This window comes from Ranitomeya variabilis, chromosome 1, assembly GCF_051348905.1.
Source record: "Ranitomeya variabilis isolate aRanVar5 chromosome 1, aRanVar5.hap1, whole genome shotgun sequence".
Classification (NCBI taxonomy): domain Eukaryota; kingdom Metazoa; phylum Chordata; class Amphibia; order Anura; family Dendrobatidae; genus Ranitomeya; species Ranitomeya variabilis.
Window position 1 is genome coordinate 726,571,243 of NC_135232.1, and position 21,203 is coordinate 726,592,445.

At 49.6% G+C, this 21,203-nt stretch overlaps 1 protein-coding gene across 1 annotated transcript in view; it reads right to left on the reverse strand.

Moving 5' to 3' along the window:
* The window catches only part of LOC143781701 (serpin A3-3-like), a 69,306-nt gene extending 48,396 nt beyond the window's left edge, over nt 1-20,910 (reverse strand). The window contains exon 1 of the mRNA XM_077268453.1: nt 20,766-20,910. The gene's annotated coding sequence lies outside the window, so the exon portion shown is untranslated. The remainder of the gene's footprint in view (nt 1-20,765) is intronic.
* Nucleotides 20,911-21,203: the final 293 nt, after the last annotated feature.

The window sequence follows — 21,203 nt, forward strand, 5'->3', positions numbered from 1 at the left end:
TTTAGAGCTCCCCCTTCTGGTACGGAGTCAGGAAGGTGTTGTATGTTTGTGATACCTGCTAAGGGGATCCCTCTTTACATCTAGGCATGACATCACCCCGCAATGAGGAAGGGAATGCCCTTGTGGCAACCGGACTCATGGGGTGCCACACCGCCACACCATGACCACCACATAGTGTCTCAGTAATATTACTATGCTACTGTGAATTACAATCTCTGCACAAAAAACAATATCACCACCCCTCAGTGACCATATAATAATAGACCCCAATTCTGGAGACCCTAATAAAGTACCAGTAATCACAGGTGACATCTTCTTTGATTGATATTAACTTTTCATGTCTTCTCCATCTGACCCAGACCACCATGACAACTTCATCCAGCCATGATTTGTATCTGCAGACATTGCAGTTCATACCTCTTTGGCTCCTCACTTTTCTAACACCATCCTCCCCCAAAATGTACCCATTTTAAGGTAATAATGTCCACATTACCATAATAATAATGCTACCTGGGTTCCCCTTAACAAGTAATACTGTACACTATCTGCCCTTTATTGGCAATAATAAGCTCCCATTATATATACAGAGATAAGTTTCTGTCTGCCGCTACCACTAGGGGGAGCTCCCTGTATACAGAGATGCATGATAAAATCCTGTCTGCAGTCACCACTAGGGGGAGCTTCCTCTATACAGCGATACATTATAAGATTCTGTCTGCAGCCACCACTAGGGACAGCTCCCTATATACAGAGATACATGATAAGGTCCTGTCTGCAGCCACCACTGGGGAAGCACCTTGTATACAGATATACATTATAAGATCCGTTCTGCAGTCACCACTAGGGGGAGCTCCCTGTATACAGAGATACCTGATAAGATCCTGTCTGCAGCCACCACTAGGTGGAGCTCCCTGTATACAGAGATACATGATAATATCCTGTCTGCAGACACCACTAGGTGGAGCTCCCTGTATACAGAGATACATGATAAGATCCTGTCTGCAGTCACCACTAGGGGGAACTCCCTATATACAGAGATACATGATAAGATTGTGAGCCCTCGCGGGCAGGGTCCTCACTCCTCCTGTACCAGTTATGACTTGTATTGTTCAAGATTATTGTACTTGTTTTTATTATGTATACCCCTCCTCACTTGTAAAGCGCCATGGAATAAATGGCGCTATAACAATAAATAATAATAATAATAATAATAAGATCCGGTCTGTAGCCACCACTATGGACAGCTCCCTGTATACAGAGATACTTGATAAGCTCTTGTCTGTAGCCACCACTAGGGAGAGCTCCCTGTATACAGAGATACATGAAAAGATCTTGTCTGCAGCCACCACTAGGGGGAGCTCCCTGTATACAGAGATACATGATAAGATCCTGTCTGCAGTCACCACTAGGGGGAGCTCCCTGTATAAAGATATACTTGATAAGATCCTGTCTGCAGCCATCACTAGGGGGAGCTCCCTGTATAAAGATATACTTGATAAGATCCTGTCTGCAGCCATCACACTAGGAGGAGCTCCCTGTATACTGAGATACATGATCAGATACTGCCTGCAGTCACCACTAGGGGGAGTTCCCTGTATACAGAGATACATGATAAGATCCTGTCTGCAGCCACCACTAGGGGGAGCTCCCTGTATGCAGAGATACATAAGATTCTGTCTGCAGCCACCACTAGGGGGGCTCCCTGTATACAGAGATACATAAGATTATGTCTGCAACCACCACTAGGGGGAGCTCCCTGTATACAGAGATACATGATAAGATTCTGTCTGCAGCCACCTCTAGGGGAGCTCCCTGTATATAGAGATACAGGATAAGATTCTGTCTGCAACCAACACTAGGGGGAGCCCCATGTATAGAGATAAATAGGGTTCTGTCTGTAGCCACCATTAGGGGGAACTCCCTGTATACAGAGATACATGATAAGATCTTGTCTGCAGCCACCACTAGGGAAAGCTCCCTGTATACAGAAATACATGATAAGATCCTGTCTGCAGCCACCAAGCTAGGAGGAGCTCCCTGTATACAGAGATACATACGATTCTGTCTGCAGCCTCCACTAGGGGGCTCCCTGTATACAGAGATACATGATAAGATTCTGTCTGCAGCCACCTCTAGTGGGAGATGCCCCCCGTATACAGATATACATAAGATCTTGTCTGCAGCCACACTAGGGGGAGCTCCCTGTATGCAGAGATACATAAGATTCTGTTTGCAGCCACCACAAGGGGGCTCCCTGTATACAGAGATACATGATAAGATTCCGTCTGCAGCCACCACTAGGGGGGGTTCCCCTGTATACAGAGATACATGATAAGGTTCTGTCTGCAGCCACCACTAGGGGGAGCTCCCTGTATACATAACTATATGATAACATTCCACCTGCAGCCACCACTAGGGGGAGCTCCCTGTATATAGAGATACATAAGATTCTGTCTGCAGCCACCACTAGCGGGAGATGCCCCCTGTATACAGAGATACATGATACTGTTATGTCTGCAGCCAATACTAGGGGGAGCTCTCTGTATTCAGAGATTCATGATAAGATCCTGTCTGCAATCACCACTAGGGGGAGCTCCCTCTATACAGAGATACATGATAAGATCCTGCCTGCATTCACTAGGGGGAGCTCTCTGTGTACAGAGATACATGATAAGATTATGTCTGCAACCACCACTAGGGGGAGCTCCTTGCATGCAGAGATACCTGATAAGATTCTGCCTGCAGCAGCCACTAGGGGGAGCTGCCTGTATACAAAGATACATGATAAGATCCTGTCTGCAGCCACCACTAGGGGGATCACCTCGTATATACATGATAAGATTCTGTCTGCAGTCACCAGTAGGGGGAGCTCCCTGTATACAGAGATACATGATAGGATCCTGCCTGCAGCCATCACTAGGGGGAGCTCCCTGTATACATAAATATATAAGATTCTGTCTGCAGCCACCACTAGGGGGATCTCCCTGTATACATAAAAATATAACATTCTGCCTGCAGCCACCACTATGGGGAGCTCACTGTATACAGAGATACATAAGATTCTGTCTGTAGCCACCACTAGGGGGAGCTCCCTGTATACAGAGATACATAAGATTCTGTCTGTAGCCACCACTAGGGGGAGATGCCCCCCTGTATGCAGAGATACATGATGAGGTTATGCCTGCAGCCAATACTAGGGGAAGCTCCGTGTATTCAGAGATTCATGATAAGATCCTGTCTGCAGTCAACACTAGGGGGAGCTCCCTGTATACAGAGATACATGATAAGATCCTGTCTGCAATCACTAGGGGGAGCTCCCTGTATACAGAGATACATGATAAGATTCTGTCTGCAGCCACCACTAGGGGGAGCTCCCTGTATACAGAGATACATGATCAGATCCTGCCTGCAATCACTAGGGGGAGCTCCCTGTATACAGAGATACATGATAAGATTCTGTCTGCAGCCACCTCTAGGGGGAGCTCCCTGTATACAGAGATACATGATAAGGTTATGCCTGCTGCCAATACTAGAGGGAGCTTCCTGTATACAGAAATACATGATAAGATTCTGTCTGCAGCCACCACTAGGAGGAGTTCCCTGTATGCATAAATATATAAGATTCTGCGTGCAGCCACCACTAAGGGGAGCTCCCTGTATAGTGTGTTGCTACTGTGTTCAATGTATAAACAGTCTAAAATGGGCTCTTATGCTCCCCCTAGTGTTGGCTGCAGAGGGACATGTGTTTGTTATTTAGATGGTCTGTGTGGCCTACTGGAACATAAAGACATCATATGGAAGTGAAAACAGAGAGCAGCTCCCATTCTGATGAACTTGATCTGTCTGTATATTACATCAATGGGTTTGTAAAACACCATTAGATGAGATGCAATTCCAACTCAATGATGAAACAAATTTTATCACATATAGTTACATAGTTACGTAGGTGGAATAAAGACCTAGGTCCATCAAGTTCAACCTTTCTCCATCAATTGTACATTTTATCAATAATTTAGCTACGTATAACCTTCAATGTTATGTGTATCAAGGAAATCGTCCGGCCCTTTTTTAAAAGCTGTTCTAGTGTTGGCCATTACTACCTCTTGTCGGCATTCCACAGTCTGACTGCTCTAACTGTAAAGAATCGTTTCCTTTTTAGCTGTCGGAATCACGTTTCTTCCCACGTAATGAGTGCTCCCTAGTCTAAGCTAAAAAACCCAACTTTTCTATCTGCTCATCATATGAGAGGCCCCCATCCCGTGTAATATAGGAGAGGCCCCCATCCCTTGTAATATAGGAGAGGTCTCCATCTCGTGTAATATAGGAGAAGCCCCCATCCCTTATAATATAGGAGAGGTCTCCATCCATTGTAATATAGGAGAGGTCTCCATCCCTTGTAATATAGGAGAGGCCTCCATCCATTGTAATATAGGAGAGGCCCCCATCCCTTGTAATATAGGAGAGGTCTCCATCCCTTGTAATATAGGAGAGGCCCCCATCCCTTGTAATATAGGAGAGGTCTCCATCCATTGTAATATAGGAGAGGTCTCCATCCCTTGTAATATAGGAGAGGCCCCCATCCCTTGTAATATAGGAGAGGTCTCCATCCATTGTAATATAGGAGAGGTCTCCATCCCGTGTAATATAGGAGAGGCCCCCATCCCTTGTAATATAGGAGAGGTCTCCATCCATTGTAATATAGGAGAGGTCTCCATCCCGTGTAATAATCTAGTTGCCCATTGTTGAACCAATTCTAACTTCTGTATATCCTTTTTAAAATGTGGAGCCCAAACCTGGATCCCATATTCTAAATGTGGCTTCACCAGTGATTTATAAAGGGTAATAATATGTTGGGATCGAGGGATTTTATCTCTCTTTTTAGACATCCTAAAATCTTATTTGCTTTTGCGGCTGCTGCTTGACATTGAGTGCTGCTGCTCAGCTTACTTGTAACCAGAATACCCCGTCCTTCTTCTGTTCTGTATCCCGAGTATTCTCCCATCTACTGCATATGCAGCAATATGATTACTCCATCCTAGGTGCATTACTTTACATTTATCTACATTGAACCTCATTTGCAGTGTTTGCCCATTCAGTCATCTTGCCATCAATAAATGAAAACTTTTAAAAAGACAGGGAACAAAAATCTCCACAAAACAAGTAATTTCACAGTGGGTGCATGACACTATGGCTTGTACGTCTCTCCAGGTCTCCGTCTAACCATTAGACCAGTGATTTTCAACCTTTTTTGAGCCGCGGCACAGTTGGAGCGCCCCCACACCGCCGCAGGGCCGAGGGGTACCCGGAGCCGGGCCTCTGGGTCTCAGTCTCGGGGTTGTCACGGTGGCTAGGCCCGGTCCGTGGCCCTGTCCGTCAGTGGGGGACGTCCGGTGTAATAGGTGGTAGTAATGGTAACGATGTAGCGGTGCGGTTGTGGGGTGTAAGTCGCGGTAAATAATGAGGACACCAGGTTGCAGTCTCTTTACCTCTTTACTGGAGATCTCTGAGTCCTCAGTCCAGAACACGGTTCACCAGGCTACGCAAGTCCGGCCGGTCCAATGGCACCTCCAGAGTTCTCCTCTCAGGTGGAAATCTGTGCCTTCCTTCTTAGCGCTATGTGTTGTAGTCCTTCCCTGCTGTGCTCACGGAAAGTGACCCCACAACGGTTGTGTCTGTTTCTTAAGTTCCCTCACAACTCGATTTGATGTTCCTCTGTAATCCACCCCTTCCCTGTATTCAGGTTGGAATGGCACCCGTTTGTCAGGTAGGCCTGGAGTTCTTCCGGGACCCTAGAGACGCCCCTCTCCCGCAATTGCCCCCCAAGACTTCATAGGTGATATGTGGTAGACAGCCCGCCTGAGACCGACTGTCCTGCCGCTGTTTGGAGTATGGCTTAAAGCTGTATTCTAATCCACTCCCTCGGCGTTCCGGCCACCGGTATTGCGCCTCAGCAAGGTGCTGCCTCTTTCAGCACAACCCCTGCTGGTATTCTCCTTCTGCTTGATCTCGTTTCTCACTCAGCACAATCTGTCTCGCTTCTAGTCCTTTCCTTGAGTCCCGCCGCTTCCAGGAGCCTGCGCGGACCCGTTACGTTCTTTCAATGCCAAGCCTCTGCCAGGATCCCACCCCTGGCAGAGACCCTACAGTCTCTCCCTTCACAACACCCCCTGCCACAGGGTGTTGCTCCGTTCAATCCCGTCAGCGTTCTCTCTAACTTCCTGCCTGACCCCCAGTTTACCCACTATGGTGGGGAGTGGCCTAATGAATAGCACCCTTAGCTCCCCCCGGAGGCCCTGCTGTGAAACATATTGGTGTCTGTGATACCTGATTGGAGGAACTCCTTCAGTGCCATCGAACGTACCATGGCTCCCCTTAGTGGCGGAGCCACAGTACTGCAACGACCAGGACTCTGGGGCGCTGCACTCCCCCCTGGTTAAACACAGTACTCCGGGACTGGGAAGAAAAACAACAATACAGATTAGCAAAAAGACATACAATTTTGTTGAGTGCAAAACAATAAGCATACTTGAACAGGCTTCCCTTTATGGGAGGTGAGGACACTTTTAACGTTACAAACATAGTCAACTTTATAAATTACAGGCTATACATAACTCCTGTTACCCAACCGGGTATTCTACTTAGTGCAAATACTGGAACAATAAATTAACATTGCCTTTAAGAAACATACACTCTTAGTTTACCAAAGGCCTTCCTATAATCACATTACAGGGTAGGGTAACTTCACATTCTCCTACTTTGAACCTGCAGGACCGCCTGTCCCTATGGCACCAGACCTACTGCCTCTCCTTTCTTTTACAGGACCGCCCCGTTCAGCCAGGGCCTACTGCCTTTCGCTACTATACATAGTATAGACATAACATTCCTTTCATTTAAAGAACTCTGAGCCAGCTCTACTCGGCTCCTTTAAGGACTCACTCTCTAACCCCTACGGGTTCGCTTTCTGTCCTTAGCAACAAAGTAACTTTCTATGGGGACGCAGGGTTTACCTTCTATCCTCACCTTCATCATTACTTCTTTTACTTTCAACTATGCAGATCTCTATATCTACCCCTACGGGCTCTCTGCATCTTTTCTTTCTGCAAAACATTATTCAGATTTCACATTTCAAACAAATTGAACACATTTAACTTAGCATGTAAAACAGTTACATTTCTTTTCAAGGCATCATTATAGCATTACTGTTCTGCAACAGTATCTCTCTCAAGTTCAGTTTCTCACATCCCCTTTAAGAGGAGACCAAGTCTTTCTAAGGTAGCTCGTCTCCTCAGCCTACCGGCCCATGCAAAGGTTCCGGTATGGTATCTTCGCAAAGTGTCTTTAACTAGAACCGGTAGGAAAGATATCTTCACAAAGTGTCTTTGGCTCAAACAAATAGGGCAAATATCTTCGCAAAGTGTCTTTGGCTAAAACCAGTAGGGAGCACCTTTAAGAAGGTGCAAACTATTTACAAGGGAAAGTTTGAATCATGCGCAGTTCATGATTTCTGCAGTTCTTTAAACTTTGTGCAAAAACTTCAGAAAAAGGAAAACAAACAAAGGGGATCCCGGGTCAACAGAGGGATCCATTAACCCTGGACGGGTTTAGCAGCAACTTAAAAGAACAAACAGTAACTATTTACATTTTTCATGGTATCGAGGTTTATTCTTCTTCCGGTGGCTGGGGCTCCCGGCCCCCGGCCACTGCAGCACCAGTGTCCTCGGTTCGAACATGCAGATGGACTCGACTGGCCAACTCCGGGGCTGCCACTAGGCGTACCGTTGCGATGGTGACAAGTTCAGGCGCTCCCGGGACCAGGTCTGGGGCTGCAGGTGCCGCAGGCCCAGACATACACCGCCGAACATTCCGTGCATACCACCCCAGCGGGTTCAAGTGGCGGCTGTAGGTCACTGGATCCCCCTTTTGTAACGGTTCTCTGCTTCGGCCACAACAAGGAGCCCTCACGTTACAATGCGCAACGAAAACATCAGTATCCAGTCCCGGCTCGTGTATGAGGCCCCACCCCCTTTTTACATGGTAGGCCAACACAGTGCCTCGCCTTACCGCGTCTCTGTCATCCCATGCCAGGGGGGGTTGTTGTACTTTCGGTGGGCCCATCGACTCAGCTCCTCTCCGTCCTTTCCACTGCAGAATCAAGCACTGTCTATATTGTTCCCATGTAAGCACCGCAAGAGTGGACCCGTTCTCCCGGGATCCATCTGCTCTAAACCAAGGGGTGTCCCACCGAAGAACCACTCCATCTAAGCTCACATCTACAGGCTCCCCCACTCCAGTCGACAGCGGTGGCACCATCCTCCCCAGGTCGTCGGGGGATAGCACCATTAGCCCTGCCGAGATAAGTCGCTCCCTACTGCGATGGAGGTGGGCCATGGAAGCGGGCTCGTGAAGGGGAGCAGGGGCGTCGGCCATACCTGCGCCTAATGTGGTTCCATCGGTGTCGCTCCGGTCCGTTAACAAGGACGCTGGAATCGGCTGCAGCCCGGACCGGGGCCCCGCCAATGGGATGCTCGGATTCCGCTCCGCTTGCAGTGGTTCCTCCTCCTCTAACTCCAAGGTCGGGATTGGTGGACATAGCTCCGCTGTCGGATCCGCAGGCTTCCGGTCCGTCTCCGGTGAAGAAGGGCAGGCCGGAACCACTTCTTCCTCGCTCAGGCACTCGCCGTTCATCATCGCTGCCTGATAGTCGCTGGCAGTGCATGCACCTAACTCCGCCATTTCTCTGAGGTCGGGCTTCTCCGTCACCAGCCTCTCGCCGTTGCATATCAAGGGGTGTTTCTCTTCTGCTTTGGGGCAGGTCATTCCTCTGCAGCCAGAAGTGCAGGGGGCGGTAGCCATTTCTCGCGCCACACTGGGAGTCTCCGCCCATAACACGCTCTCCTTCCCCTTGGGTGTAGCAATGGCGGCGCCTTTTGGCGGGAACTTTTGGCGGCTAATGGCGCAGCACAATCTTGCAATAAAGTACAGTAAATCACAGTCTCTAGGCACACATGACCTGATTCTTCAGGCTTAAGTAGATCCTGTTCGTGACGCCAAGTTGGAGCGCCCCCACACCGCCGCAGGGCCGAGGGGTACCCGGAGCCGGGCCTCTGGGTCTCAGTCTCGGGGTTGTCACGGTGGCTAGGCCCGGTCCGTGGCCCTGTCCGTCAGTGGGGGACGTCCGGTGTAATAGGTGGTAGTAATGGTAACGATGTAGCGGTGCGGTTGTGGGGTGTAAGTCGCGGTAAATAATGAGGACACCAGGTTGCAGTCTCTTTACCTCTTTACTGGAGATCTCTGAGTCCTCAGTCCAGAACACGGTTCACCAGGCTACGCAAGTCCGGCCGGTCCAATGGCACCTCCAGAGTTCTCCTCTCAGGTGGAAATCTGTGCCTTCCTTCTTAGCGCTATGTGTTGTAGTCCTTCCCTGCTGTGCTCACGGAAAGTGACCCCACAACGGTTGTGTCTGTTTCTTAAGTTCCCTCACAACTCGATTTGATGTTCCTCTGTAATCCACCCCTTCCCTGTATTCAGGTTGGAATGGCACCCGTTTGTCAGGTAGGCCTGGAGTTCTTCCGGGACCCTAGAGACGCCCCTCTCCCGCAATTGCCCCCCAAGACTTCATAGGTGATATGTGGTAGACAGCCCGCCTGAGACCGACTGTCCTGCCGCTGTTTGGAGTATGGCTTAAAGCTGTATTCTAATCCACTCCCTCGGCGTTCCGGCCACCGGTATTGCGCCTCAGCAAGGTGCTGCCTCTTTCAGCACAACCCCTGCTGGTATTCTCCTTCTGCTTGATCTCGTTTCTCACTCAGCACAATCTGTCTCGCTTCTAGTCCTTTCCTTGAGTCCCGCCGCTTCCAGGAGCCTGCGCGGACCCGTTACGTTCTTTCAATGCCAAGCCTCTGCCAGGATCCCACCCCTGGCAGAGACCCTACAGTCTCTCCATTCACAACACCCCCTGCCACAGGGTGTTGCTCCGTTCAATCCCGTCAGCGTTCTCTCTAACTTCCTGCCTGACCCCCAGTTTACCCACTATGGTGGGGAGTGGCCTAATGAATAGCACCCTTAGCTCCCCCCGGAGGCCCTGCTGTGAAACATATTGGTGTCTGTGATACCTGATTGGAGGAACTCCTTCAGTGCCATCGAACGTACCATGGCTCCCCTTAGTGGCGGAGCCACAGTACTGCAACGACCAGGACTCTGGGGCGCTGCACATTTTTTATACTTAAAAAATCCCGAGGCACACCACCAACCAAAATGGCACAAAATGGTGCGTCCAGGTTTGAGATGAAAGTCTGCAGTCATTCTATGTGACTGCAGGCTTTTGAATTCTCACAGCGCAAGCACTGCACACTTTCAGGATTCTCCCTTGCCGGTGGCCAGAGTGGACGGTCATGACAGCACAAGTATGTGATTTGGATACTTCTGGTCACATTCTAACTAGACGTGTCCGGCCTCAGTCAATTCATTTTCATTGAATGAGGCCACACATGTCTAGTCAGCACGTGACCGCATGTATGTAAATCACCAACATCAGAGAATTATGATAGCAGTGTGCACTGTGAGAATTCAGAAGTCTGCAGTCACATAGTATGACTGCAGACTCATCACAACCTTGGACATCCCCTTTAATGTTCCTAACAAATAAAAATGAGAATTAGTATCACAAAAAAAACACATTTACATCCAGGTACCTGATAGATGACATTGTTTGTGGAGTCGCCTCTTTCTTTTCATCTTCACCTTGTCCAGATGCCATGATGACTCTTCTCATCCACCGGCAGAGCTCGTTTCTGCAGACTTCCATCTTCTCCTGTCTTCTGCAGCACATCCCGACACAACACCCTTAAAGATAGCAGTGTTATTATAATGCTCCGGAATAACAATATCTGCCCTAGGCTGAGCCTCTGAGTAAATAATTGCCCCTCACTTTATTCCCAGCACATAATATGACCCTCACTGTCCCTCTTATGGTACATGCCATCCACACTACCCTCTCTCTCTTTTCCATACTTCACACTGCCTTTGCAGCGCCCCAGAGTTCTGGTCGTTGCAGTACTGTGGCTTCGCCGCTAAGGGGAGCCATGGTACGTTCGATGGCACCGAAGGAGTTCCTCCAATCAGGTATCACAGACACCAATATGTTTCACAGCTGGGCCTCCGGGGGGAGCTAAGGGTGCTATTCATTAGGCCACTCCCCACCATAGTGGGTAAACTGGGGGTCAGGCAGAAAGTTAGAGAGAACGCTGACGGGATTGAACGGAGCAACACCCTGTGGCAGGGGGTGTTGTGAAGGGAGAGACTGTAGGGTCTCTGCCAGGGGTGGGATCCTGGCAGAGGCTTGGCATTGAAAGAACGTAACGGGTCCGCGCAGGCTCCTGGAAGCGGCGGGACTCAAGGAAAGGACTAGAAGCGAGACAGATTGTGCTGAGTGAGAAACGAGATCAAGCAGAAGGAGAATACCAGCAGGGGTTTTGTTGAAAGAGGCAGCACCCTGCTGAGGCGCAATACCGGTGGCCGGACCGCCGAGGGAGTGGATTAGAATACAGCTTCAAGCCATACTCCAAACAGCGGCAGGACAGTCAGTCTCAGGCGGGCTGTCTACCACATATCACCTATGAAGTCTTGGGGGGCAATTGCGGGAGAGGGGCGACTCTAGGGTCCCGGAAGAACTCCAGGCCTACCTGACAAACGGGTGCCATTCCAACCTGAATACAGGGAAGGGGTGGATTATAGAGGAACATCAAATCGAGTTGTGAGGGAACTTAAGAAACAGACACAACCGTTGTGGGGTTACTTTCCGTAAGCACAGCAGGGAAGGACTACAACACATAGCGCTAGAAGGAAGGCACAGATTTCCACCTGAGAGGAGAACTCTGGAGGTGCCATTGGACCGGCCGGACTTGCGTAGCCTGGTGAACCGTGTTCTGGACTGAGGACTCAGAGATCTCCAGTAAAGAGGTAAAGAGACTGCAACCTGGTGTCCTCGTTATTTACCGCGACTTACACCCCACAACTGCACCGCTCCATCGCTACTATTACTACCACCTATTACACCGGACGTCCCCCACTGACGGACAGGGCCACGGACCGGGTCTAGCCACCGTGACAACCCCGAGACTGAGAACTAGAGGCCCGGCTCCGGGTACCCCTCGGCCCTGCGGCGGTGTGGGGGCGCGCCGCAGACTTGGCGTCACGAACAGGATCTACTTAAGCCTGAAGAATCAGGTCATGTGTGCCTAGAGACTGTGATTTACTGTACTTGAACCGTACTTTATTGAAAAGACTGTGCTGTGCCATTTGCCGCCAAAATCCGCCGCCATTGCAGCGCTGAGGAGAGCGCAGGAAGAGAAGAGGGGCGTGGAGTGGGCGTAGCCGAGCTGGAGAGCGCGAACAGTAATGGCCGCCCAGACTAAATATTTCTGTGCAGTGAGGACGTGTCCGTCAGCAGCAGAGATCCGCCTCCTAATCCTTAATGGGGGGCGGAGGCAGAGAAAACGAAACTGCTCACGCAGGAGAGAGCGGGAAAAAGACCAGGAAGCGACCCACGTGGAGGACGCTATGGCCAGCAGCTCCGAACCCGACAGCGGGGTTGAAGTGGAAGTCTCCCCTGACTACCCGGCTGAGCCCAGCAGCTTGTCCTCCGTGGATAACACCAAATTCCTGAGAGCCGAGATGGAGGATTTATATAACCAGCTCCTCCAACTGCATGTAAGAGTCCAGGCCCCGCATCAGGTGGGACCGGCAGTGGATTCCCGGACATCGGAAGAACCAGCGGGACCTGTCGCGGAAGGTGGAATCGTACCAGTGGGTGAGTCCGCCGATCCTACCCCACTAGCAGAGGGTGTGTTAGTGGGTCCCGTAGCAGCACCACCTCTCCCGGGGACCCATAGACTTCAGCGCCTGTTACCATGGGAGGAAGCCACGGGCATGGAACACCGTATGCGAGCCCCAATCACCCCTACTCCCTTGCCGTGTGAGGTCAGCGCGGAGCGCACGGTGTGCCGCTGGGTGAACCCTGGATCCAATCTCATGGGGTTCCCCGGGGTGGAGACCCAGAAGGGAGAAATGGTACAGGCCCTAAGCTGGGAGGAATACCAGATCCAGCTAGAACAGCGGTGGCGAGAGGAAGAGAAAACACATCAGGCTAAACGGGAGGCCTATCATCAAAAAGATTTGGCGGTCAAGGACCGGGCCCGTAAGGACCCCACCACTCACCAGGCCCCGCGCAGGCAGGGCATCATCACCGTCTTTAAACTCCAAGGAGGCTGGGGCTTCATCAAAGAACCGGGGCTATACGCAGAGGTCTTTGTTAACCGACGGGATGTCGAGTCACACCTTAGAGAGGGTCACCCCGATCGAGACCTCTATCCGGGAGACAGTGTTACCTACACCCGGCACCTTGGGGAAAAGGGGTGGTTCGCTCTGAACGTCTACAAGAAAGAGAAACCAGCCCCTGTGGCCAAAGTGCCGCCGTGTGACCGATCTGTAACCACCCTGGTCGGCCCCACCTGCCTGACCACAGAACTTGCGATCTGCCACCCGATCGCCGCCACCACTGTCGTGCCTAAAGAGGTCCCCCTTTGAGTGACCAATGTTCCGGATGTGCCAGCACAGAGAGAAGTGGGAACACAGACCTTGATCGCCGCGCACGACCTGGTCGTGCAACAGACCCGAACCCATGGGGTGTATCTGGCAGCGGGAGTGAACCTGAAACCTGGATTGCAGGGGTCCGCCCGCCAGGAGGCGCCTCATGGAAACTTCTGAAAGAAGAGTCACTTTGTGAAAATGTAAATAGTTACTGTTTGTCTTTTATTCCTTTAAGTTGCTGCTAAACCCGCCCAGGGTTAATGGATCCCTCTGTTGACCCGGGATCCTCTTTGTTTGTTTTCCTTTTCTGAAGTTGTTGCACAAAAGTTATACAAACTGCAGAAATCATGGACTGTGCATGATTCGAACTTCCCTTGTAAATAGTTTGCACCTTCTTAAAGGTGCTCCCTACTGGTTTTAGCCAAAGACACTTTGCGAAGATATTTGCCCTATTTGTTTGAGCCAAAGACACTTTGTGAAGATATCTTTCCTACCGGTTCTAGTTAAAGACACTTTGCGAAGATACCATACCGGAACCTTTGCATGGGCCGGTAGGCTGAGAAGACGAGCTACCTTAGAAAGACTTGGTCTCCTCTTAAAGGGGATGTGAGAAACTGAACTTGAGAGAGATACTGTTGCAGAACAGTAATGCCATAATGATGCCTTGAAAAGAAATGTAACTGTTTTACATGCTAAGTTATATGTGTTGAATTTGTTGAAATGTGAAATCTAAATAATGTTTTGCAGAAAGAAAAGATGCAGAGAGCCCGTAGGGGTAGAGATAGAGATCTGCATAGCTGAAAGTAAGCGAAGTAATAATGAAGGTGAGGATAGAAGGTAAACCCCGCGTCCCCATTGAAAGTTACTTTGTTACTAAGGACAGAGAGTGAACCCGTAGGGGTTAGAGAGTGAGTCCTTAAAGGAGCCGAGTAGAGCTGGCTCAGAGTTCTTTAAACGAAAGGAATGTTATGTCTATACCATGTATAGTAGAGAAAGGCAGTAGGCCCTGGATGAACAGGGCGGTCCTGTAAAAGAAAGGAGAGGCAGTAGGTCTGGTGCCATAGGGACAGGCGGTCCTGCAGGTTCAAAGTAGGAGAATGTGAAGTTACCTTACCCTGTAATGTGATTATAGGAAGGCCTTTGGTAAACTAAGAGTGTATGTTTCTTAAAGGCAATGTTAATTTATTGTTCCCAAATTTGCACTAAGTAGAATACCCGGTTGGGTAACAGGAGTTATGCATAGCCTGTAATTTATAATGTTGACTATGTTTGTAACGTTAAAAGTGTCCTCACCTCCCATAAAGGGAAGCCTGTTCAAGTATACTTATTGTTTTGCACTCAACAAAATTGTATGTCTGTTTACTAATCTGTATTGTTGTTTTTCTTCCCAGTCCCGGAGTACTGTGTTTAACCAGGGGGGAGTGCAGCGCCCCAGAGTTCTGGTCGTTGCAGTACTGTGGCTTCGCCGCTAAGGGGAGCCATGGTACGTTCGATGGCACCGAAGGAGTTCCTCCAATCAGGTATCACAGACACCAATATGTTTCACAGCTGGGCCTCCGGGGGGAGCTAAGGGTGCTATTCATTAGGCCACTCCCCACCATAGTGGGTAAACTGGGGGTCAGGCAGAAAGTTAGAGAGAACGCTGACGGGATTGAACGGAGCAACACCCTGTGGCAGGGGGTGTTGTGAAGGGAGAGACTGTAGGGTCTCTGCCAGGGGTGGGATCCTGGCAGAGGCTTGGCATTGAAAGAACGTAACGGGTCCGCGCAGGCTCCTGGAAGCGGCGGGACTCAAGGAAAGGACTAGAAGCGAGACAGATTGTGCTGAGTGAGAAACGAGATCAAGCAGAAGGAGAATACCAGCAGGGGTTTTGTTGAAAGAGGCAGCACCCTGCTGAGGCGCAATACCGGTGGCCGGAACGCCGAGGGAGTGGATTAGAATACAGCTTCAAGCCATACTCCAAACAGCGGCAGGACAGTCAGTCTCAGGCGGGCTGTCTACCACATATCACCTATGAAGTCTTGGGGGGCAATTGCGGGAGAGGGGCGACTCTAGGGTCCCGGAAGAACTCCAGGCCTACCTGACAAACGGGTGCCATTCCAACCTGAATACAGGGAAGGGGTGGATTATAGAGGAACATCAAATCGAGTTGTGAGGGAACTTAAGAAACAGACACAACCGTTGTGGGGTTACTTTCCGTAAGCACAGCAGGGAAGGACTACAACACATAGCGCTAGAAGGAAGGCACAGATTTCCACCTGAGAGGAGAACTCTGGAGGTGCCATTGGACCGGCCGGACTTGCGTAGCCTGGTGAACCGTGTTCTGGACTGAGGACTCAGAGATCTCCAGTAAAGAGGTAAAGAGACTGCAACCTGGTGTCCTCGTTATTTACCGCGACTTACACCCCACAACTGCACCGCTCCATCGCTACTATTACTACCACCTATTACACCGGACGTCCCCCACTGACGGACAGGGCCACGGACCGGGTCTAGCCACCGTGACAACCCCGAGACTGAGAACTAGAGGCCCGGCTCCGGGTACCCCTCGGCCCTGCGGCGGTGTGGGGGCGCGCCGCACCTTCTCATACGGTGTCCCTCATAGAGAGCCCAGTCTCTCTACTGTGCCCCTTCATTACACTCCTCCTACTTGGCATACTGTCTCCTCCTGGCTGTTACCCTCACACTACTCAGTATCTATTATGTGTCCACTCACACTTTCATCCCCCCATACTGTCTGCACACATTTCTAATAGCCTCCTCCTGTACATCCCCCCCCTGCTAACATACCCCTTTGCTCTCTCCATATTTCCTCCTCACACATTCCCCCCTCACACATTCCCCCGACTCCCCATACTGTCCTCACACATCCCATCACCGTTGCTCCCAGTACTGTCAGCACACATTTTTCCCCTCGCTACTGTGTCCACCCCCATCTCCCCACTCACCCCCACAGAATATATCCACTGCCCTTCCGATAGAATAAATCCATCCCCTTCCACAGAATAAATGCACCCTGCCCCACACATGCTAAATAAATTCCAGCCCCCCCCACGTACACACTGAATAAATCCCCCACACACACTGAATAAATCCCCCCACACACTGAATAAATCCCCCCACACACTGAATAAATCCCCCCACACACTTAATAAATCCCCCCACATACTCCCCATAAACCCACCCCACGCTGAATCTTCGGTGTCTTCAGCTCCACAGCACAGGAGCACTTACCACCAAGTCTCTTCTTTCTCCTGCGCGCCGGATAGTGACGTCAGCAGCGTGATCACATGACTTGATCACGCCTCTGGCGTCGCTCTGACCCGGCAGTCAGAGCCTCAATTGTACTCGCAGCTGGTAGATGTCTGCGAGTACAATTGATCTCCGGGAGCCGGCGCGCTGCAGCTTCTCTGTGCCGGCTGTCAGCTTGACAGTCGGCACAGAGAACAGCTGACTCCCGTTGCCCGCGGCACACCCGACCATGTGTCGCGGCACACTAGTGTGCCGCGGCACACTGGTTGAAAAACACTGCATTAGACGACCAGGTGTTGATCTGGGGATGCTTCAGCAAGGCTGGAATTGGGCAGGTTAATCTTTGCGAAGGATGTATGAATCAAGCCGCATACAAGGTTACACTGGAAACCCAGTTGATTCCTTCTGCTCAGGCAATGTTCCCCAACTCTGAGGACTGGTTTTTCCAGCAGGACAATGCGCCATGCCACACAGCTAGGTCAATCAAGGTGTGGATGAAGGACCACCACATCAAATCCCTGTCATGGGCAGCCCAATATCCAGACCTGAACCCCATTGAAAACCTCTGGAATGTAATCAAGAGGAAGATGGATAGTCACAAGCCATCAAACAAAGAACTGCTTAAATTTTTGTACAAGGTCACCCAAAAGCAGTGTGAAAGACTGGAGGAAAGCATGCCAAGAGGCATTTTTTTGCATTACTTTAGGTCTGCAAGCAATGCATTTTTTGCTATTTTGACCATTTCACATTTTCAGAAAATGGATACAAAATGTATTGCTTGGAACTTCGGAGACATGTTGTCAGTAGTTTATAGAATAAAAGAACAATTTACCGTATATACTCTAGTATAAGCCGAGATTTTCAGCCCATTTGTTTGGGCTGAAAGTCCCCCTCTCGGCTTATACTTGAGTCATACCCAGGGGTCGGCAGGGGAGGGGGAGCTGGGGCTGTCTAATAATACTCACCTACTCCGGGCGCGGTCCCTGCACGTCCCTGCTTCTTCCTGCGCTGCAGCTTCTTCCTGTACTGCGCGGTCACATGGTACCGCTCATTACAGTAATGAATATGCGGCTTCACCCCTATGGGAGGTGACCGCTCAGTACAGCAAGATGATGCAGCGCCGGGCGAAGCAGGGACGTGCAGGGACCGCGCCAGGAACAGGTGAGTATACGGGGAGGGAGAGCGCTGCGCGGCACAATATTCACCTCTCCTCGTTCTGGTGCGGCTCTGTCTTCAGTATCTTCTGGCTGTGACGCTCAGGTCAGAGGGCGCGGTGACGTGGTCAGTGCGCGCCCTCTGCTTGAACATCAGTGCTGAAGACAGAGCAGCACCGGAACGAGGACCGGTGAATATTGAAAGTGCCGGGGGTCCTGAGCGAGGAGAGGTGAGTATGTGATTTTTTATTTTTTTTTATCGCAGCCACAGCATATGGGGCAAGTAACTGTATGCAGCATCTTATAAGGCCATAATGTTTGTGCAGCACTATAAGGGGTATGTGACTGTATGGAGCATCTTATGGGGCCATAACATTTGTGCAGCACTATAAGGGGCAAGTGACTGTATGGAGCATCTTATGGGGCCATAACGTTTGTGCAGCACTATAAGGGGCAAGTGACTGGAGCATCTTATGGGGCCACATAACGTTTGTGCAGCACTATAAGGGGCAAGTGACTGTATGAAGCATCTTATGGGGCCATAACGTTCCGGTGCGGCTCTGTCTTCCGTGTCTTCTGGCTGTGATGCTCAGGTCAGAGGGCGCGGTGACGTGGTCAGTGCGCGCCCTCTGCTTGAACGTCAGTGCTGAAGACAGAGCCGCACCGGAACGAGGAGCAGGTGAATATTGAAAGTGCCGGGGGGTCCTGAGCGAGGAGAGGTGAGTATGTGATTTTTTTTTTTATCGCAGCCACAGCATATGGGGCAAGTAACTGTATGCAGCATCTTATAAGGCCATAACGTTTGTGCAGCACTATATGGGGCAAGTGTCTGTATAGAGCATCTTATGGGGCCCTTATTACCCTTTATGCAGGGTTATATGGGGCATATTTTAATATGGAGCATCTTATGGGGCCCATCATAAACTTTATGGAGCATTATATGGGGCTCCTGATTCAATATGGATATTCAAAAACACGTAACCTACTGATGTCTCAATTCATTTTACTTTTATTGGTATCTATTTTTACTTTTGAAATTTACCGGTAGCTGCCGCATTTTCCACCCTAGGCTTATACTCAAGTCATTAAGTTTTCCCAGTTTTTTGTGGCAAAATTAGGGGGGGTCGGCTTATACTCGGGTCGGCTTATACTCGAGTATATACGGTACATTTTACTCAAAAATATACCTATAAAGAGAAGAATCAGACAAACGGAAAATTTTCAGTGGTCTCTTAAGTTTTGTGCCTATGTTGTGAGGCGAAATTTTAATCCTGCGCTTTCCAATTTATGAAACAATTTTGCCCCTATCTACATAATGGGGAAAAATTGAAAGGAAAAGTGTTGGAGGCAAATTGACAGCTGCCAGATGTGAACAAGGGGGACTTAAAGAATGAGAACGATGGCGCCAAAGAGTATATACCGTACAGTTGCTAAGGTGGGGCCCCGACATGGGATACTCACCACACACGGGGATATGAACACACACACAAAATGCGCCACACACTACCATGTGCTTGAACACATATACCACCCTCAGCACACATTTCACCACACATACACCAACCTCACCACATAAAAGTCGAAACACAAAAGTCGCCACTCAAAATTCGCCACGCGCAAAATTTGCAACATGCAAAACTCGCCACATGCAAAACTCGCCACACGTGCAAAACTCACCTCATGGAAAACTCGCCACACACAAAACTTGCACACGCGGAAAAATTGCCACATGCAGAAAAGTTGCAACACATGCAAAAGTTGCCTCACACAAAACTTGCACATACTCAAAACGCACCACACATAAAACGTGCCATGCGCAAAACTCGCTGTGCGCAAAACTTGCTGCACACAACTTGCTACACTAACCTGTCACATGCAACTCGACACACAAAAAGTTGCTACACGCATGTCGCCACACAAAACTCATCTCACAAAAGTTGCTACATGCATGTCGCCACACGCAACTCAACACACACAACTTGACACATGAAACTCGCCCTAAAACACACACAAGTCTGGTATTATCCTTCAAAAATAAAAATCTGATTAATAAGCAGACAAACTACAAGAGCAACAAATGTACCATATAGGAAATACGGCAGCTGCCAGTCATATGATCTGTCTATTATGTGTATGTGTGAGCTGGACCTGGAGGAAGACACATGTGGTGTCGAAACATGTCGTCCATAAGGGATTGAATGTATGCAATATTGTAACTGAAGAAATCTGGAACTTTTTAATGGATAAATAAAAGGTATATTTTACTCTACCATTGGACTGATCGCTGGAGAAACAAAGTTTTTCTTTACATGTGTGGATTTGTCCCAATCCGTTTTCCGTTCGAACTGTAACCACAGGTTGGATGTATTCCGGTTTCTTCAAAGCGGTAAGCTGGCTTTGCCAACAACTCTTTTTTATATATGTATGTGTGAGCTAATATATACTTCCAGGGGGGAGGGCTTCCTGTGGGCTGGGGATTTATCAGGCTGCCAATAGCAACCAATCACAGCTCAGCTTCTATTTTGCTACAGTTAATTAATCTGAGCTCTGATTGGTTACTATAGGCAACAAAGGACATTCTCAGTATAACAAAGCTTGTATAATATATAAAGCTGAGTTTATGTATACATAATCCCCGCCCACTCCACATAGCCCCACCCACTCTGCATAGCCACACTCACTCCACACGCAAAGCCCTGTCCACGCGGCTCACGTTGTTAGCGCACAAGGGTGAAGACACATTCACCTCGAAAGCCACCCTGCAAAACTCACCGGCTGCAATGTCCCAGCCGCTGCGATCTACAATCCGGGCCGCCGCCTTCAGAGTATCAGTGCGCGGCAGACACAGGCCACATCTAGCTCCGTCATGTCTAAAATGGAGTTGCTCCTGGGAGGCATGATGTCAAGGGAAAGGGAGGAGCCTAATGGATTACACCGCTGTGCTCATAACAGGAAGTTGCTGTGCAGGTGTGAGGGGAAGATAACTGAGGGGAAAATGAGGGGAGGGGAAAATGAGAGGAGTGAGGGGAAAATGAGAGGAGGGGAAAATACTGGAATGATGGGAAAATAGTGGAGTGAGGGGAAAATGAGAGGTGTGAGGTGAAAATGAGAGGTGTGAGGTGAAAGTGAAGAAGTGTGAGTGGAAAATGAGAGGAGTGAGGGGAAAATAGTGGAGTGATTGGAAAATGACAGGTGTGAGGTCAAAATGAG